Source organism: Limanda limanda, chromosome 10 (assembly GCF_963576545.1).
Source record: "Limanda limanda chromosome 10, fLimLim1.1, whole genome shotgun sequence".
NCBI lineage: Eukaryota > Metazoa > Chordata > Actinopteri > Pleuronectiformes > Pleuronectidae > Limanda > Limanda limanda.
The window spans coordinates 15,641,979-15,662,048 of record NC_083645.1 but is presented as its reverse complement, the minus strand read 5'-3'; the positions used below and the strand labels follow the sequence as shown (position 1 = coordinate 15,662,048).

Here is a 20,070-nt window from a genome sequence, read left to right as displayed (position 1 = left end):
ATTTTTTCCATTAAAGTGCTTTTTTGGAATTTGTTTGTATGTTTTTTTTCAAAACCCCAAAAAACATCCAAACAAATGCAACAACTGCAGCAGAGAGTAATTTGATGGAGTATAATGCAAAACCGATTGATAGGTTGTGGCTCCATACTGCATTGACATTAATCACATCCCCTCACCACAAAGAGTGACCGATGACAGAGAGGAAGAGAAAGAACGGTTATCAGAGATTGACAGGAAGACAGGGGGGGGGGGGGGCAGAGTCAGAGGAAATGTGTGTGTACATGCAGAGGTATTGAGTGTGTGAGTGTGTGTGAGAGTCGCTGACACTTTAGCGGCTCTCTTAACTAGACAGACTGTGAACAAGTGATGAGAAAAAGATGAATTGCGGTGAGAGGGGGGAAAAAAAGGTACAGAAAGACAGAAGAGCAGGAAGATGGATGAGGGAGAGGGAACACGGGCAGTGGGGCCAACGGAATGGAGAGATGAGGGGAAGGAGGAGAGAGATTGTGGGCTAATGATGGAGAGATCTGTTGGGATGCATGGACAGGATGAGCAATACAGCAGGGGGGACAAAGATGAGATGATAGAGGAGGACAGAGAGGGAGGACAGGGACCGGGTGAGAAGGAGGGATGAAAAGATGAGGGGACAGGAGGGAAAAGGGCGAGGAGTCAGAGGAGGAGAGTTTGCAGTCTGAGCAAGAAAATGCGTGAACCTTGGACCATATCACCGTTTTATCCACGCTGATAAGATGTGTGTGGCCGTGCATCTGCAGCGCCTCTTCTAACTCACACACTTTTTTCCTCTGTTGGATTCAATGTTTATCTGGGATTATAAAATATTTGCCGGCAAATATCTCATAAATATTCAGTTTTACCTTTGTTTCTGTGCTTTGGCGCTCAACAAACACACACGTTCCACTGGCCAACGACAAAACAAATGAATTAAGCCGCAGTTTATCAATACTACACTGTTTTTCCTATAGTTCACCTCTTTCCTTGATTCAGGCCCCTAACTGGCGGTAAACAAGCTTTGACCATGAAAGCAAACTGAATTCTCTTTGTTTCTCTGAGGACACTCTTACTGGAATAAGAAATCCATTTGAGTTATGGCCCATCGCCTCCTTTTTAAACAGTAGAAGTGACTGGAAAGGGTTTAAACTGTCGAGGTGGATTTGCCGATTCTGCCATCGTTCCTTTTCGTTAGTGTTGGAAGTTGACATCAAAAGTTTAGACAATAACAGCTTGAATAACTTAAAAAACGTCAGTTCAATCACTGCCTTAAAAACATGAGTAAACTCAATTTAGTCAATCTATGATTCAACTCACACATTTCGGCTGTTAAATTATTCATCTGTTATTGTTTGAACTTTTGATAGAACAACAAACAATGTTAAATTATTCATTCATGAAAACCTGCTTTCTCTTCTCAAAGAAATGTACGATATCAAAACTAATGGCATAATGGAAAGTTTACCAGTTTCCTTAAACATCAAATGAAATCTGAACTCATTCGTCCGAAACCAGATTCAAACAATTCCCTCAACTTACAGAAATTCATCTCCTTTCAATACACTTTTTATGAGACACAAGCCTAAAAGCTAATGAAAAGATGTATCTCCAAGCAACATGTCAGAGTGAGTGTGTGGAAATGCAAATGAACACGAACACTTATTTCCAATACAGGTCCTTTAAATCCTGTTAAAGGTAAACTTGCAGGAATTACTTTGAAGACCTATTGAAAATGTCCACGTATGCCAGGTAAAAATGGAAAGACTCAGGCCCTTTGCTTTAAAATGTACTTTAAATTAATATAATTATCATCATTAGGGCTTAGGGCGTCATTAAGGCTGACAGGTCCAGGCCGGTCTACCTCAAAGGTCTAATGAGGAAAAATAATCTCAAGCTGAAGTCATTTGCTGCTTTAGTCCAGTTTGTGCATCAGTGATTCCACACACGCACAAACACGCACAAACACACACACACACACACGGCAAAGCACACAGACTGAGTGGAGTTTGTCCAAGGGCAGGAAGTGACAGTGTTGGCTCACCAACCCTAATTCTGAGGGTCTCTAGCTTTAGTGACCGACTCACTGTGAGGTCCAGGAGTTTTATTTATGAGGTCTCGTGTTTATCAGCCTCTAACTAAACTGATATTTGACATGTCACAGTCGCACAATCGCAAGTTTAAACAATTAAAATGAATGATGCTCGAGCTCCTTTCAGCCGCCTCAGTTATAAGGGTCCATGCTGACACACTGTCATGACTCCGTGGGATAATTGAACAGAACTGAGCCATTGTGATTGTTTCCAGGGATTCCTTTGATTTTGTCAAGTGTTAAAAATGTTCTTTACACAGACAAAGTCAGAGTATTTAATGCTGTTTCTCTTAAAACATTTGGCTTTAAGTGTTTGTAGGAAAGCTGCATTAAATTCACATGTTGCTTCTTTAAGAAAAACACTTTCCACTGTTTGCTCTGAGGAGACACTCGAGTCTCGGTGTGACACACAATCTGCCGTGCGCAGTGAGGGGAATCCTGGTGCGTTGGATGAGATCCTCGGCTTTTCCGATATGAACATTAGCCACTGTGGCTTCTGGCTCCCTGTTTGAAATGCTGATTTAAGTGAGGTGTCCCTGAAAAAACGGTTTCAGCCAATTAAAATGCACAACAAAACATGCTGCAGAAGCGGCTGAGCTATGGGTTCAGGCTTGTTCTGACGTTCATTACTGGATTTCTTCCTCCTGTCGGGAAAGGTGCAGGGACACATTTTACACCACGACACAGAGGAGAGAAATGAAACCGGTGACCAATTACGAAAACAAAAAGGAAGAACAGACACATAGACGTGCATTCTGTGTATCTGCAATGCAGCACGCAAACGTCGGACATCTGCAGACATACAATATTAATTATCGAGCAGAAATGCAACCATTACTTGCTACTGCTACAGATTCTGGCACAACACTAGACCTTTTCCCTGCTGCTTTACTGCACTTAGCAAACATTCATCAGATGTCAAAGACAAAATGCCTTTTATTTTGTAAATAAGTAATTTGAAGAAGATTGATGTTCATTCATGTGAAGTAAAGTCAGTAAACTGACCTGCGTGACAGCCCGTCCACTGATCCTATTAGTCTCTTTACACATGTTTAATGAAGTCAGCAAAGAGGTCTTAATAATTTAGCATCTCTTGCACGGAGCAGATTTCTGTGAGTCGGCCCAGTCATCACTTCAACTTCTTCCAACAATTCTTCATTGAAAAATTCATGCACAAGCTGATTTTGATGATTTATATTAATGGAAATTTAAAATATTTATTACAGACGTATTCAGAGCAACTTAAGAGCCAATGCTTTTCCCAGCAAGTACAACTATTATAATAAATGGTTCTAAATTCTTCAACATGTGTCCCTAATGGAAAAAAAAAGTTTAAAACTGACAATTTCAAGGTCTTATATAGTGACTGAATTTATGGTAATACAACCATCAAGATTGCTAATATATATATATTAATAATCTAAAGCTAGAAGAGATATTTTTTTATGTTACTGAGCCAGACAATAGATTTCTGTAATGCTCTCTGCAAATGCAAAAACCTGCATTGCCTTCAAATGGTTCAAAAAGCTGCTGCTGCTATGTGGAGAGAAAATGTGACGATAAATCTCAGATTCCAGCCTCGTTGCTTTGGCTTCCTGTTTTCACATTGATGCAGGATGGCCCCAAACTCTGAAGTGACTTACTCGCTGAGATCAGAAATGCTGCATCTCTTCCTGCTTTTGAATACCTTCTTAAAATGTTTCGAATCTATGTGCGAATTCCATTTATTTTAGATTTCTAACTTAAATTATTATTCAATTTAATAACTGTTTTATTCTTCATTGTGTTGTTTTTATCCTCTTGTGAAGCACTTTGTAACTTGTTTTTTGAAAAGTGCTCAACTTAGTTAATAAATTGAAACAGATGGAGAAAATAAATACATTTGACTACATTGCCCACAAAGCAGTGCACGGCCCTGCCTGAAAGGACCAGTAAAAAGCAAGGGAGTGAGTGAGACAAGCTTTGTGATTACAGAGCAGCACCACACACACACATACACACACACACATACACACGGCCCATCAATCGCCGGATGAAAAATGAGGCTCACCTTGAAACGACAGGGGACTCGATTAGCTGGAGCATCCTGTGCTCTGTTACCACAGCTGCAAGGCACGAGTGCACACTCACTCAAACATACATGTACAGATGCTCACAGGCCATGCCAAGTCCACATGCACATGTCCATCTATAGTTATGATGGGCAATTTTGGTTCAATACCAAAGGGCTGTTTTAGGGTTAAGACTTGGTTTTAAGGGTTAGAATCAGGTTAGGGTTAGTTGTGAAGGTTAAGGGCAGGGTAAGGAGCTAGGTAAAACATTTTGTCAATGGGTGTCCCCACAACAGTAGAGAGTCGTGCATGTGTGTGCGAGTGTGTGTTGAGACAATTCTTGAACAACCCAAAGCAATCGACTGGCAAATTGAACACATTGCATTTAAAAACAACTTTCATAAAAAGCTGCACTTTAGTGTTTAAAGGCTGCGTGTGCGGTGACAGATGCTCGCGCAAGCTCTCAGTGCATATTGATTACCGGCATGTGTGCAGCTTCACACTTTCTTTTCCTTCACCTCCTTTAGTGTTTGTCTATCTGCGCATATTTCTCTCCTCCAGCCTTCACTCGCTGTGTTCTTCAGCAAACTCTTAGCTGACACTTTTGGAGATTTTAACCTTGGGAAAATTGTCCTCTGAGACACACTCACACACACACACAGACACACACACACACACACACACTCACACACACACACACACACACACACACACACCAACACACACCAACACACACCCACACACACACACACACACACACTCTCACACACACACACACACACACCAACACACACACACACACACACACACACACAAACACGCATCACTTTCATCTTATCCGTGATCCCTCTCCTGTTCTCGCCCCTTTTATTCCTCCACCACCTTTCTCCACCTCCCTGCTGCCGTCTCCCCCTTTCTCCACCTCTTTGGTCGCCTCCCCTTTCATCCCCCTAACCAGCAGCATCCCCTCCCCTTTTCTCCTCCCCACTCATTTTGCACAGCCAGAGGTGTGATGTGGGTAAGAGACTTAGATTAAATATAGAGACGGAGGAAGGCGAAGGAAGTGAGAAATGCACTGTAAATCAAAGACGCCACGACAGAGATGGAGAAGGGGGTGGTGAGTGGGAAAGTGCAACCACAAACACGGGTAATGATGAAAGACGGGGGAAATAAGGGGAGAGTGCTATTAAATAAGACTTGGAGAGGAAAAGGAAGAGGGGTAGAAAGACAGAGAAAGAGAGATGTGTGAATCACAGAGAGGGATTTCTTCTTTTCAAGGATATGGTGTCGCTTTCTGCCTGACAGGCTGCAGGTCAAGGGTGAAGACTGACACTTGAAATGGTTGTCACCCACACACACATGGGGCACATATAAATAGGTGGTGACAGAAAGGAGAGAGGAAGAGAGAGAGTACCGCCGAGCAATGTGTGGTGGTTCACCAAAGATGGAGGACCATGCAAGTGTGAAGCGACAAACCACAAAAGCACAAAAGAGAGAAACAGAGTACTTCTCTTTTACCCGGCAACAAAAGTAATAACACTTTGACCTTGAATACAATTTAATATTTATAATATTGTACGATCCAGAAAACGGTTTTAGTGGGATTATGCTGGAATTGTACGTAGAGCCATTTCGGAAAAAAGTGATTGCTTTGAATCTGACACCTATAAATCAGACAACTACATTTTTTTGTCCTATTTTTCATATTTGTGGATCAGTTTTAAATAATGAGAGATGAACAACAACGGAGTCAAAAAAGTCAAATGCAGAGAGAAGTCAGATCATTAGACCAAACCAGTTGCCTTGAACTGTTTGAAATAAGATAACTGAATTATTTCCTGATTCTTTAAATACGCCTTTACCTCGTTATACCTTTGGACCAATTCCAAACTAAATATCCTCTGGTTACCTGAACCTTTACTTATCGTGTATGGCGACACCCACCACATGCTCTGATTCCACTTTGTGAAAGGAAGGAGGGGATAGAAAGGCAGAGAGAAAGAGAGATGTGTGAATCACAGAGAGTGATTTCCTAAGATATGGCTGACAGGCTGCAGGTCCAGGGTGAAGTCTGGAACTTGAAATTGTTGTCACCCACACACACACATATGAAAAGGGGGTGACAGAGAAGAAAGAGAGAGAGAGAGAGAGACAGTTTGTTGCAGCAGGTGCTGTGCTGTCAAGTGTGCGGCTGCTGTTGGAAAGACAAACGCTTGGAAATGAGCTGCAGTGAAATTTCCTTCAATTGACTTAGTCTGAGTTCCCAAAGCAAACTGCTTGATGACAGTCACACACACACACACACACACACACACACACACACACACACACACACACACACACACACACACACACACACACACGCACACACACACACACACACACACACACAGGCTCTGTTACAAACACAAACACAGGCTCACTCTTTCTCTTTCCTCCCCCCTCTCTCTCTCTCTCCCTATTTATCTGTCTGGCTGTCCCAGAAAAAAAAATATCATCATCACTTGCAATTTCTTTTTGCAAACAACACATCTCAGTCAGCTTCTCATCCAGCTGCTGGCCTGCTTTGCAAACAGATTACATACACACATACACACACACACACACACACACACACACACACACACACACACACACACACACACACACACACACACACACACACACACACACACACACACACACACACACACACACACACGGAAACAACGCTTGGACTCTGGGTCGAGACCTCTGTGGTCCTCTCCAGGAAAGTGGTTACCGCAGTTGCCAGGGTAACCAATCACAAACCGTCTGGACTGTCAATTACTCGTGCCCCCATCACCACTTGCCGTCTCCCAGGCGATACAACCTTCCTTCAGCCAAACCCGGCATCAGTGTATTTATATAAATATTTGATATAATATATATATTTTTTATAAAGAGCAGCTTTAGGTCAGTGAAACAGACATTCTTTTAGCTAGTATTGTCATTACAGTTAATATTATGAATTAGTGCTGCTCCCATTGCTGCAGTGGTCCGCGGGTTTCCTCCACGTACCCCCCCGGCTTCCTCCAAAGGCATGTCGTATGGAGTTAAGTGGAGACTCTAAATTGACAGTAGGTGTGAATGTGAGTGTGTTTGTTTCTGTTGGTCGGTCCTGCGACACACTGGTGACTTGACCCAGCCTCTCGCCCAATGTCAACTGGGAATGTTTCCAGCTTCCCCTGCAACCCCCAAAAGATAAACAGTAACGATAATGGATGGATGGATGGATGGATTCCATCATTGCTGTTCACTGCATGAAAAGAAGCGTTTGTGTCAATCTGTGTCGCAGAGAAGTGTTGGCACATCCTTCGGTTAACGACTTTCACACGTATCTGCAGGCAGCAAAGGAAACGCTCAGGGTTCCTGCAGTTGTCAAGCCTGTGAGCTGTTGAGATTTGACCCCCCCTGCTCCAACTCCTAGAGGACGCTTTCACATGCAAATGACAATGCTCTGAGCTTCACAAATGCAAATCAGTTTCCCTGAGAGCAGATAACACCAATGTGTAAGAGGCACCAACAAACTATCTGGCTGAGTAAACCAGGCTTAAAATAAATATTAAACCTGAAATTTTAAATTGTTCTTAAGTAAGTAAGTGTGCTATAATGAATTATATTGTATACCACGAACAAAGGTCAATGCAGTCAAAAGAAATGAAACAATGCACTTTATTTCAAATTTTTATTGTCATCCAAAACAATCCTAAATCTCAACAACTGTACAGAGTGGCATGATTACAGTCACTTTTTCAATTGTGCTGGTTAAATGCACAGAGGAAGTGTAAACCACACCTCTACCAGCAAATAAATGATGCTGGGTATGATCATCTGTGTCCTGTAAGCTCCAAACTTCTACTGGCTTTCCATAAAAATATCTGTCCTCCCAAAATACTGGCATCAAATTCACATGTCAATGGCAAACTAAGCTGTTCCATGAATTATAAATGGTACATTTTCACCACTACTTTCAAAATTGCTATGAAACATTCATTGATTTAATGATTTATTTTTTCAGTGTAATATTTAATCCCCCATGGACTGCACAGTGACAAAACACAGCAGCCGGCTGTTTGGATACAACATACATCTCCACTCAGTTTGATTATTATTTTAAATATAAAGGAGACACAATATAGAGCTTAAATTCCTTCATAATTTGAACTTCAATTGTCTAATTGTTGTTATTAAACTTTCTCAGTATTCCATTAAAACAGTCAACACTTTTATCCAAAGCGACTTACAATAAGTGCATTCAACTATAAGGTTACGAACACAGAACAGCGTGAATCATGTGTGTAAATGTACTAAACACCACAAAAAATAAACCTGGCCTCAGTCAAATACTTATCCCATGTGAAGTAACCGCTGCTCACGTCACCCACTCGCGTCATCAGCTGATGGACTCGTCCAATCAGAGCCTCGTAAACGCCGTGCAGCAGCGTCGAGTGTCCCGCAGACAGGAAGCGGGTCGTGTTTAGCTTGTCCCGTACGAGTGACTCTGTTTTCGGGGTAAATAACTTGCTGAAGTCGACACGACGCTGTTCCCTGGAGGAGAAGATGAGTGCGTGTGGAGGCAGAGCCGCGGGCCCGGTGTGGACGAGTCGAGGCGGAGAAGACGGATGCACAGTCCCTGAGTTACGGTGAGCTAGAGACGCCATGCTAACCACTAAGCTAACTGGTACATCTGAAAGCATGTCCGCCACTCTTTGGGATAGCGAGAAAGTTGCTAAAATACGAATACAGCATCGAGTGCTGGAGCAGATCTAGTGCATGTGTAAATATGTATGAATTGCTTAGATGTAACAGTTTGTTCTCGTTAAGTTTTTTCATCAACGTGACTTTTTTCTGTATGTTTTCACAGCCTCAGCCCCCCCCCCCCCCCCCCCCCCCCCCCACACACACACACACACACACAAACTAAGAGGCGTTAGGCTGAGACGCTGAAAGTCCGGATTTAAAGTGCAGAAAATTAAGCCATTGAATGTAAGTATATGTTTATGAATTGTTTTGGTGTTTTTTTGCTGTGGATCTTCCAACGGTGATGCAGCGCGGCTATTTCCGTTTATTAATAATAAAGTCATGTTACATGTGTTGTTTTCCAGCTGCCTGTCCATGACGTACAAAGACACACTATGAGCCAGTATGATCCGACCAGACCTTACATCAGCATTGAGGAGTTGTCGGAGAAGAAAGAGGGTAAGGTTATATTCATTAAATAATTTTCCAGTTACATGTAAAGGTGTATGTTGTCATTGAACTGTGCTAATTTTACTGAATGTGTTTACAGCTGATTGAAGCGGGACAGATGACATGGATCCATCCTTCCACAGCCAGGAGCACACCGACCTGTGTCCCACACTTCATATAAGACTGGAAGCTACACTGGATCTCACAGCTACACACCACAGACGTCTACACACTGGAGAAGATTCAGACAGAGTCCCACAAAGAAGTCATGACCCAGAGGCTGCAGAGAAACATTTCAAGCCTCATCTGAGTTTTTGTACAATATTTTTGCTGTATGTAAATAAAGCTTACACTCCACATATACCTTGTTCACATTTGTTCCCTGTACAATATGTTCACCTATAGCATCAAGCATCACATGAATGTTTAGTTTTAATTAACTGCAGTGCTTTTGGTAAAGGCTTACTTATAAATAATAATAAATATTAATATATACATTTTTATTATAAATATTGTGTGGGAGGGGCTTACCCCACGTGCGGAATGCTGTGACCCCACGTGTGCACTGCAATGACCCATAAGGTGACCAATAGCAACACTTCTACCAGCCAATCACGAGTGACATTAGTTTCAAGGGTCTGTGGTTTCCTCCAATGGTGAGTAGAGAGAGGTTCTAGCCAGCGGCTGGACTCCGATTCATATGCTAATTAGATCACACGTCGCGATCGGTCCGCGAGGCTCAGCGAGCCCCCCCGCGGCTCTCTCCTTTGTTCTCCAAATCCCCCTTAAGGTCCGCAAACGCCGATAGACCCACCTTGTCTTCACTGGCGAACGCCGAGGTAACATCATGGAAACAGTTGGTTACAGCAGGGGATTAGGCCTGTCCGTAGAGGTTCACTGTGACAATAATACTGCTTTTCGTCTAGTGGTTGATATTATTGATGACGTCTTTAAATTATAAGTATCACTGCTACTATTAATACAATCAAAGCAGTAAAGAAACTGTTTCTGGTCTCTCTCTCTCTCTCTCTTCTGCTCTCCCTCTTCCTCCTCTTCCTCTCTTCTTATTCCAACTGGTCGAGGCAGATGGTCAGCCGCCTGCCCTTGGTTTGCTTGTTTTGAGTTTTCTTCCTATTAAAAGAGTTTTTCTCTCCACCTTAAGAGTGTTTGCTCTCTATGGGAACTGTTTCTTAGGTCTCGACCTACCTCTGCTGCACTGTCTGACACTAATGCTCTGCAGTAACACTATTTGCCAGGAATTGTGTCATGAGAAGTAATTGTGCAGTCCTGTGTGTCACTGACAATTGTCTTAAATTTATATGTAGAAAGTTACAGATGCAGGCTGAACACAATCTAAATTTTTACTGATTCCAATCCTGCCCTGTGGCTGATGGGCAGACCCCCCAGCATAATAATCTGTAATCATTCTGTTTTAATCTGTTATGATCTGAAATGAAAACTGAACTTCCAAAGAGTCTAAGGTTATTAATTACACTTCCTGCCATGGGGAAAGAAATATATGTGCCCAAAATGTTGTGCTGCTTGGGCTGTCAAAACAGCTCGTGCCACCAAGCTTCAAAATGAGCTTCCACAGGTCACACAGAGCATTGATATGAGTGGATGTGCACAGGAATCTCACCCTGAATACATATGAACTATTAGAGCGGCAGCCAGGCTCATCACAGTCAGGTTGAGTTAGTACCTGTCCCGGGCTGAGAACATATTTCTAACTACTACAGACAGATTGACAGGCTCGGGAAACTTCTGGAAAGTCTCACAGCCGAGCTTTGTCAGCTTTGAGCTTTATTTTTCAGCCTTCGCATGAAAAACTTTTAGTTTAGGGTAGTAATCTCATGGGTTCTTAAGATAATAGGTGAAAAAGGCCATATTTCATTTATTTTTGGAAAAACATCACACTGGCCCAGTTGTGACCCTATGCAACAAGCATCTGTGCTGTCATGTTGCACCAGCTGGCATGAAAAGCTCCTCTCTGTGTGCGTGTGGGCCAGCTGGTTTGACATCACACGATGGCCGTAATAAAAGGACAACACTATTATAAAGGATAGTGGGGAAGAATGAGGACAATGAAGACTTCATTCTGACGCCTTGGATGAGCCTGATTTCATGCACAAATTATCTTTTGCGAACAGACCTTCTGTCGTCTGGCTAAACATCTGTGAGGAATCAACAGCATCCTGGCTTTGTGGGGGATCCCAGGTGGGCCAGTGGTCGGATTAAATCAAGGTGACCAGGAGAAAAAAAATGTGCTGACCTGAATCTAGATGGGTGAATGTTTATAGTTTGTGAAAAAACACTTTGGAGTCCCATCAACCACAGCACAGAACTACCAGAGCAAAGCGATTTTAACCGGACAAATGTGTGTCAAACCACTTTTTCATCCTCCTAAAAATGTAAAACGCCTCCGTTTAGTCTTTTCATGTGTGCCGTCTTTTCTCCTTTGGTGGACAGCTCTAATATTTGCAGCTGCAATGACCCAATTTCCTCAAAGGGAAAACTCGGGTATATAATTATCTTACCCCAATTTCATCAGTTAATCTGTGTCAAAGTGCAGGATGGAGGTTTTCAGTGATCTGAAGTGATTAGAATCAGATCATTAAGTTTGCTTGCCTTTCAAAATTCCCGATAATGTGACCAAGCATATTAATACAAAACTAAATGAGGCTTTAAAAGGTCCAATGTGCAGGACTCATTAGAATCTAATGGAAGAGACGGAATATAATATTCAGAATTGTGCTTTCATTAGTGTAATTAAGGGATAAATAGGCTTTATCAGTTTCCTTCTCCTTAAGTGTGGAATTGTTTTTTGCACACGGTGCAGGTCTGTAAAAGCTGCACAGTTTTTGCCATTCATACATTCACACGCACAGACATCCATACAGTGCATCTACGTGCAGCAACTACGGGTTCAGTATTTTGCCCAAGGACACTTCAGCATGCTGAACCACCGACCTTCTGGTTAGAGGACGACCGCTCTACCCTCTTAGCCACAGTTACCAAAACATTATGCAGAACTCTCTAAACAGATTCCAAAGCTGCTTCCGATGCATCATCAGTTTACATACTGTTGTGGGAGGCGAACAGAGCATCATTTGAAATGTGTCACACTCTGCCATCACGTAATGACAGACTGCAATGACATCTGCAAATTCAGATTAATCGACAGAAGCTCCAGTGAGTGTGTGGAACTTGCAACTTTATAGACATAAACTTTTACCCTTGAGACGTCTCAATTCTTCTCTGCTCCTTCCAGAGCAACAACCTGATGGGATTTAGAGTTTTGCCTCCGCAACTGCCACCCACCTCCTGGTCTAATAAGAGGTTGATAGAGTTCTATCGATCCGGTCAGTGTGTGCATTCTGTGGAGGTCGAAGCTTTTATATGGGGATTTACGTGCCTAATGTCTGTGTCTCTCTGCCAGTCGGATTATTTATTCCCCTTCTGCGCCCTTTCTTCTGTCATTCATCTCATTCATTGCCTCTCTTTTTCCTATCTCCCTCTCTGCAGGGCAAACCAGCAGTACCCAGAGAACCCATCGAGCTCATCATCTACAGACTACTGGTGTGAGACTGAGTGATGTCCAATCAGAAGTAGTCGAGCTACTAAGGAGGGCCTTAATGGAAGGACATTGAGAGCTGATAGCTTTATTGGATATTGAATTTCTTTCTCCGCCTTCCACATACAAACTTTCTCACACTGCCACACATATCGACTTGGAGTAAAAAAAAAACAGCTGCATTCTATGGGATATAATCCTGCTCTCGTTGGCTGATGTCCTTCTTTGCCTCCTTCCCATTCAGCTCCTCAGGGGGCTGAGACCAACCTGCAGAGGAGTATGGGCAGGAGAGTGGCTGACCCAACTAATCCAGTGCCTGCGCTAGGAGTCCCCCTGGCGGGGGGGCGATGGGGCCCACTGTGCAGTGTCGGGGTGCAGACGTCTCCCGGACTGCGATTTCTCCCCTCCATCAAACGACACAGCAGCCAATCAACCCACACACATCATCCCCTCACCTTGACAACAGACAAAACAACAAAAGCAGAGGGAGTTCTCAGAAGTGACAGCAACTGTCTGCCGGGCTCCAAGGAGACATCTCAGAACGAGATTAACATCCTGACGCAGGACGATATGGGGTCACAAGGGTCAGGCAGCGGAGTTTACTGCCAGATCAAAAGCATTCGGACAAACCCCAAGGACACAAGGGGTAAAAAGACAGCTCGGTATACAAATGGCAGCATTGTAGCATCGGACATGGTGGGAGGGGTTTGCACTGAGGCCACAGAAGGAAAGGAGCCGGCCTGTGAGAGGAGGAGGGTGCAGTCATTGCGCGGAGAGAGCCACCGTACTGTTTTAAAGACGGGGAGTTCTTGTGTGCCCGTGCACGCCACCCCACCTCGGCCCTGTCGAATGATGGCGAATTCCCCGGTTCGCCTCTGTGAGACTTGCGGGAGGAGACGATCACAGATAACACCGTGCACGGGCGCATGTCGCAGGAAGGCTGTCAATCAAATCACAGCCAGCCAGACTCTACCGAATCCGCTTAGGAAACCGTCCGTGGCCCCCAGCCACCACTCAAAAAAGGACTCTGTTGTGGACACTCAGTCGAACGCCAAAAAGACAGACACAGCGAACACCCCCCCACACACATCGGTCAAACCATCACAGATACCACAGCTGTCTCACACCATACCGAAAACACAGAGCTCACATTCCAACCAGGCATCACAAAGTCAGAACAAAACAAAGGACTCGAAGCAGCAGACAAGGCCACATTCTGCAGACTTCACTCATTACAAGAACTCGGCCACACAAACAACTGACACAAACGGGCACAACAACACAGGCACGTCCACAGCTGCCACAAACACACAACAAGAACACGCGCCACCCACACAGGTGACACAAACACAGTCCGCCGGTAAACACAACAAGGCTAAAATCCAGCAAGCAGATGAAAACACACACCAACACACACTTGTCAATATCGCAACTAAACCTGCAGCTGCTTCCCTTAGCGATGACTCAAAGTCTACCAACACTCCACCGCTGAAAAACTCTCCGAAAGCTTCTCGTTCCAAACCATCCACACCTGTGGCACAAACCAAAAACACACAGGAGGCTCCCAGCACTCCCAGTAAAACACCCTCGGGGCGGATCCAACTCAAGGACTACACAAAACAGCAGAGCAAATCATTCGACGACCACACACTGCCTTGTAAGACTCATATGAAAGCACAATGTAATGGGGCTCCGGGAGGATTGGTGGCCGGACACACGGGGAGTGCGCCGCGCGGGATCGAGAGGCAGCTGCAGAGTGTGGAGGAGAACCTGGTGTCCAATCAGGAGAAGATCAAGGTGCTTCTCAATGTCATCCAAGACCTGGAGAAGAGCAAGGCCCTCAGCGAAGGGTGAGAGAAGGGAGGTAGGGAGGGAATAGAGTGGGAGACTGCATGGGGGATGTATGAATATAAAAAATGAAAATTTTGAAATAGAGGAGGGGCAGCACTCTACCCTGTCTCTGGCCCAATGTCAGCTGGGATTGACAGTATAATGAATAATGAATGGATGGATGGATGGATAAAAGAAAATGGTGGGTAGATACCAGAGTGAGAAAAGAGGAAGAGAGGAGGATAAGGGACAGAGGAACAAGACTAGTTCAAAACCAAGGCTGGACCATGTAATGTGATAAATTGAGGACAAAGTTGTGGTTGTGGAACCACTGTAAACAACTTCTTCAAATCGAAAAAATAGCGACAACTCAGAAAGTCACGAAATGCCACCCGATGGTGTATCACGCTAATTAGCATTTTGATTACGCATTGAGCATTCTCCCTCCTGACAGCCAGCTTCAACCCTTTATGCATTTGTTGCTCTCCAACTCCCCATGCTCACATTTACAGTATTTTTACAAAGCTAAATTCCCAGTGAAGCTGCTCTCATTGTCATGTTTTTCTCCTTCTGGTGTCAGACTACAGAACAAGTAAACGCAGCCCATTCAAACGCAGGACTACACGTTGGGCAGCAGCCACTTCAGAGCCATTTCCAAGCTGCTGCTCTGCACTTATATAATATCTTTGCAACTGATTGGTTATTTGGCAAAATCATCAAACACATAAGCCAAAGGCAATGGCTGTACTGTACTGTTATATTTAGTGATAAATGTAGAATAGACCTCGGTAGAGCATGTGCCTTCTCCCAAAGCCCAACAGTCCCCTTAAATTGAGTCAGGCTCATAGATATCATTTCCCTAAATGGTGGGAAAATTGTCAAAATGTTGAAAAACATCTTGCAATATTTAAGAAAGTGCCAAAACCTTCCTGGAGCCGCACCAAAGGTAGAAAATAAGAAAAGATCAGATTTGCTAACAAACAAGCAAACCAAACATAACAGAAGGGGGTGGTGAAAAACTGTCTCCTGCTTGGCAGAGGTATTCATCCCTCAGAAGGAAGTTAGAAGCTGATTCATGGCTATGGAGAGATGTGCTAGCAGACAGAAAACCTGCCTTACCTAAACTGGTAAATCTAGTCTGCCAGTAAATGCACCCTGATGGTGTAAAATAAACTGTCTGTGGTCAGTGAGGGTGTTCCAACACTCGGCCGGTGGATCAGTGGTGTAGCTCTACTATATTCAGCTGACTATAGTGGTACAACTTTATCAGTCAGTCTGTCACTGACAGACGCAGGGCTTGCCCCACTGATGCAGACCAGCCAAGAAGATGAAGGAGAGGTAGAGACATTCACCGCAAGAGCAAGTTCTAAAGGAAGATAGTGACATTGGAAGCTGGAGGGATAAAGGGAGAAAAGAGAGAGATAGAGAAAGAGGAGAGTGTCAAGGGAGTCCACAAGATTGAGAAGAGGCTGCGTTTGGGTTTTTATGGCGATATCATGTGTACACTGACACAAGTTCAAGTCTGTGTAATAGATTTTAAATGTCAGGGATGTGGAGAATTGTTCTAGTGTGTGTGTGTGTGTGTGTGTGTGTGTGTGTGTGTGTGTGTGTGTGTGTGTGTGTGTGTGTGTGTGCGTTTGCGTGTGTGTGTGTGTGCATGTGTGATCCAATCCAGCAGGGATACGTAATACATGCCAGCCTAAAGTCAATGTTAGCAGCTGCTTATATCTCCTTTTGTTCTTTTACCTTATAAACTTTAAAGGATTTATAGACCCAGGAGGAACAGAGTCCCCTCTGAGATACCGTAGTTCCCACCAAAGCATATTCATGACTTCTTTCTCTCTCCTGCTGGTTCCTTTATCCTCCTGCACCACATCCATCCTTTCTCTCATCTGTGCATCCCAGTCGGTTTCCCATAGTCACTTAATTTCGATCAATGCCCACCTCTATCGCCGAGGCTCTTTAGGCTGCGTCAAGCGATTCATCCTGTTCTCCTCCTCCGCACGCTCACCTGTCATTCCCTCATTCATAAATAATGAATTTTCTACCTCTCTCCTCAATCTTTCACCTCATCGTATATACTGGGACTCAGCCATCTAACCCATCCCAGTTCTTTGATTTTTCTCCCATTGTCGGCTCTGACAAAATCTCCCAGATTGCTTTCCATTCTCATCCTCCTCTTCACAATTACACCTAGTTTTTCTCCTACCTGTGCTTTTACCATATTCCTTCCTAGCACCATGTATTGACTGGTTCCATTAACGCGATAAACTACGCTGCTTACCTTGACCTCTCATCTAATCTCTTTCATAACAATAATGTTCCTATATTTCCATAAGCTCTCTCTCCACGTGTTTTTACTCCCTCCATTTCTCTCATCCATTCTCCTTCACGTTCAGGGTTAACAGATGTCTCTAGCTCCAGACTTATCCCCATCAGATTACCTTTGAGGAATGCAATTAATGTTTAAGCTGCACAATAAGGCTCCTAAACTCAGTGTACATGTTGTTCTGCCCCGAGTCTGTGGCTGTTTACGATTAGGTATTCATATCCTTCAGTGTCTGTGTGGTTGTAAGGATGCTAATAGCTTATACTAAGTGTGTGAGATAAATAGAGTAGAAGGGACAGAGAGGCAGACTGAGGAGGAAGAGAGAGAAAATGAGAGCTGGTGAGAAAAAGACATGAAAAGAAAGAGAAAAGTAAGAGTTGGAGGGCCTGTGTGTATCTGATGTTGTTAATGAAAGGGCCGCTCTGTTAAAAGTGTCGGCCGAGCCCGGATCCTCGTATTCTTTTCTCTCCTGAAGCAAATCGTTGTCTTCTCTTCCTGTTGTTTTCTTTGATACAGACTGGTATGGGGAGAGAGGGGAAAAAAAGAAAGCCGATGCCAGTCACACAGTCTCTCTTGATGTAATTAAAATGTCGACTTTATCAACATAAATCAGACACACTCTCCACACTCACAATCCAATCAGCTTTGTACAGGGAAAGCCAAAGAAATCTTGGCATCGATGAAGAGTTTTAATTACCTGGCAGTCAGCATGAGCTTGTCGGATGTTTATTTTAAATATCTTCTATCTCCAACACTTATGTAGATCTGTAGACCTGTTCAAACTCGATAACACAATCTGCACATCTTATTTGCAATACACATGAATTCTCAACAAAACGATTTTCACTGAACCACTAATGCTTAGTAACAGTTTTAAACCTGCCTGGAATACTAAACACACAGGTTTTTACCCACTGGGATTATTCAGGCCTTTCATACTCCTGTTGGGATCCATCACACGCACTGAATATTACAAGCTATTCTGCGCCATATGACGACCCCCGACACAGTGATGTATCTGTATTGAGTATGTGTAGGTGGAGAGAGCAACAGCTGGGACTTCAGAAATCAAGAGAGCGAGCGATTTCCACTCAAGGAAAGCTTGAATCGCTATTTGTTACAATTATTTACCCCCATTACATCACCGTATCGTGTTGAATATTGAGAAACACCACGAGTTGTTTAAGGAGACGTATCTGTCACTTTCCTTTAGCATGTTATGGGTTTTTTGTGAAGGTAAAAGTTCTGCGGTCCGTCTCTAATGAACACACTGCTCCCGGAACACCTTGTCACTAGTCTGGCCGATGCCACTGCATCATCGTGATGGAATGTGACATCATTATACCCCATATTTGCATAATGCACGCTTATCGGATGGCTGGGCACATTCCTTAACAAAGCAAGAAAAAGTGAAACAGAGGCCGACATGTGCTGGAAGTGGAGGACCAATCATATCAGAGTAAGCCAGCTGGCCAATTAGAGCGGACTGGGCTTTATGGGGAGGAGGGGCCTTTAAGAGACAGGAGCCAAAACCAAGCACCAACCAATTCAGACAGAGGCTTATATGTATATGGCTCACACAAGCGTGGAAAACACAAATGTGAAAACCATAAGACAACTGCAAGAGACACACAACAGAACACAACCACGATGTAAGTGAGGGCGTGATGAAAATGAAACAAGCCGTCTTACTTACTGCGGATGAGTTAGCTGTCAGTTGTGAAAATCCAGTTAAGCCAGCCTCCGCTTAAGGTAGTAGTTGTGCTGTGATTTTTACATTTGTGTAGCAGCTTTTGTGTTTGTGTTTTCCATGTATGCTCTTGTGTGAGATGTCTCACCCTCTTTAGGAGCTGCAGCAATGGACAGTTTGAGAAAAGTGATGTTTTCTGAACATCATGTTTTCTAAACGACCTAACCCAATGCACCATTCACATGAACACATGTTAAACTTAACCTTAGCAAATGTGTGTGACTGTTTTCCATCTGTTGTCTTCTACAGTCGCAGCAAATACAGAACTGGTCAGGACATAAACAACTGCCCCACCTGCCAAAAGACGGCCTGCATCATCTACAGGTAATGAGCTCAGTGCATTACATAACCCAACAATGACTAATCGGTCTCGCCTTTAACGTCATAGTCAGAACTGAATCGTCACCCGAAGGCTTTTGTAGCTTTGAAAAATATTCCACTTCCTCTTGTTTTTTTCAGCTTTTTCAAGGTTTTATCTCATATTTAGCACATCTCTTCTTTTTTTTATTTCCCTTTCTTCCTGGTGTCCTGCTGCCGCTGCCGTTTTATGCCACTATATTAATTGCACAACCCATAAAATATATTCCTAACATGTGAAACATCTTAGAGTAAGATCTTTGCGGTTTATAATTCAGAAGGAACTCATGGTGGAAGAAAGCTATTTAAACATAAAATAATGTTGTGTGCAAACAAACAAATTAAGCAAATGATGTGTCTTTCCTGTTGCAGCCTTCCCTTGTGAGTCAGTGTGTGTGTGTGTGTGTGTGTGTGTGTGTGTGTGTGTGTGTGTGTGTGACCTAAGTAGTAATCGCATTCTTAGATCCTCTACAGTCCACAGAGATGCACATCCGCAATCTGACACAACATACAGTAAATCCTCAACTCTGCTCCATCCTTCCCTTATTCTCATTCTGTAAATCTTTTCATACGATGCATACTCAGACTCTCTTTCTATCATCTCTGACTTTTGATCAAACTGCTCAGCTGTGGCTCATCGTGTCTGACAATCCCCTGAGCTATAATCACCTGATCCTCCACTCCCACAAAGTGCCGACCCAGTGCTTTCCTCTGTCTGCCTCACTCTCACAAACTGGATCAGTTTCACAAAAAGTAGCTTCTTGGAGAACTCAGGAAATAACAGAGAAGATACATGAACTTTCTGCAACTGGAATACTCCGGCATCAAAACCTTGTTTAAGTCCAACTTGTTCATGTGCATGAGAGTTTG

General features: G+C 43.5%; 1 protein-coding gene and 1 long non-coding RNA gene across 2 annotated transcripts in view; one reads left to right on the top strand and one right to left on the bottom strand.

The window, feature by feature from the left end:
* LOC133011544 (dedicator of cytokinesis protein 2) overlaps positions 1 to 20,070 on the bottom strand; it is a 111,710-nt gene that overhangs the window by 28,830 nt on the left and 62,810 nt on the right. The gene's annotated exons all lie outside the window — the stretch shown is intronic.
* On the top strand, positions 9,056 to 9,723 carry LOC133011545 (uncharacterized). The gene is made up of 3 exons (XR_009680750.1): positions 9,056 to 9,156; positions 9,276 to 9,369; positions 9,461 to 9,723. It is a non-coding gene; the product is annotated as an uncharacterized LOC133011545 (long non-coding RNA).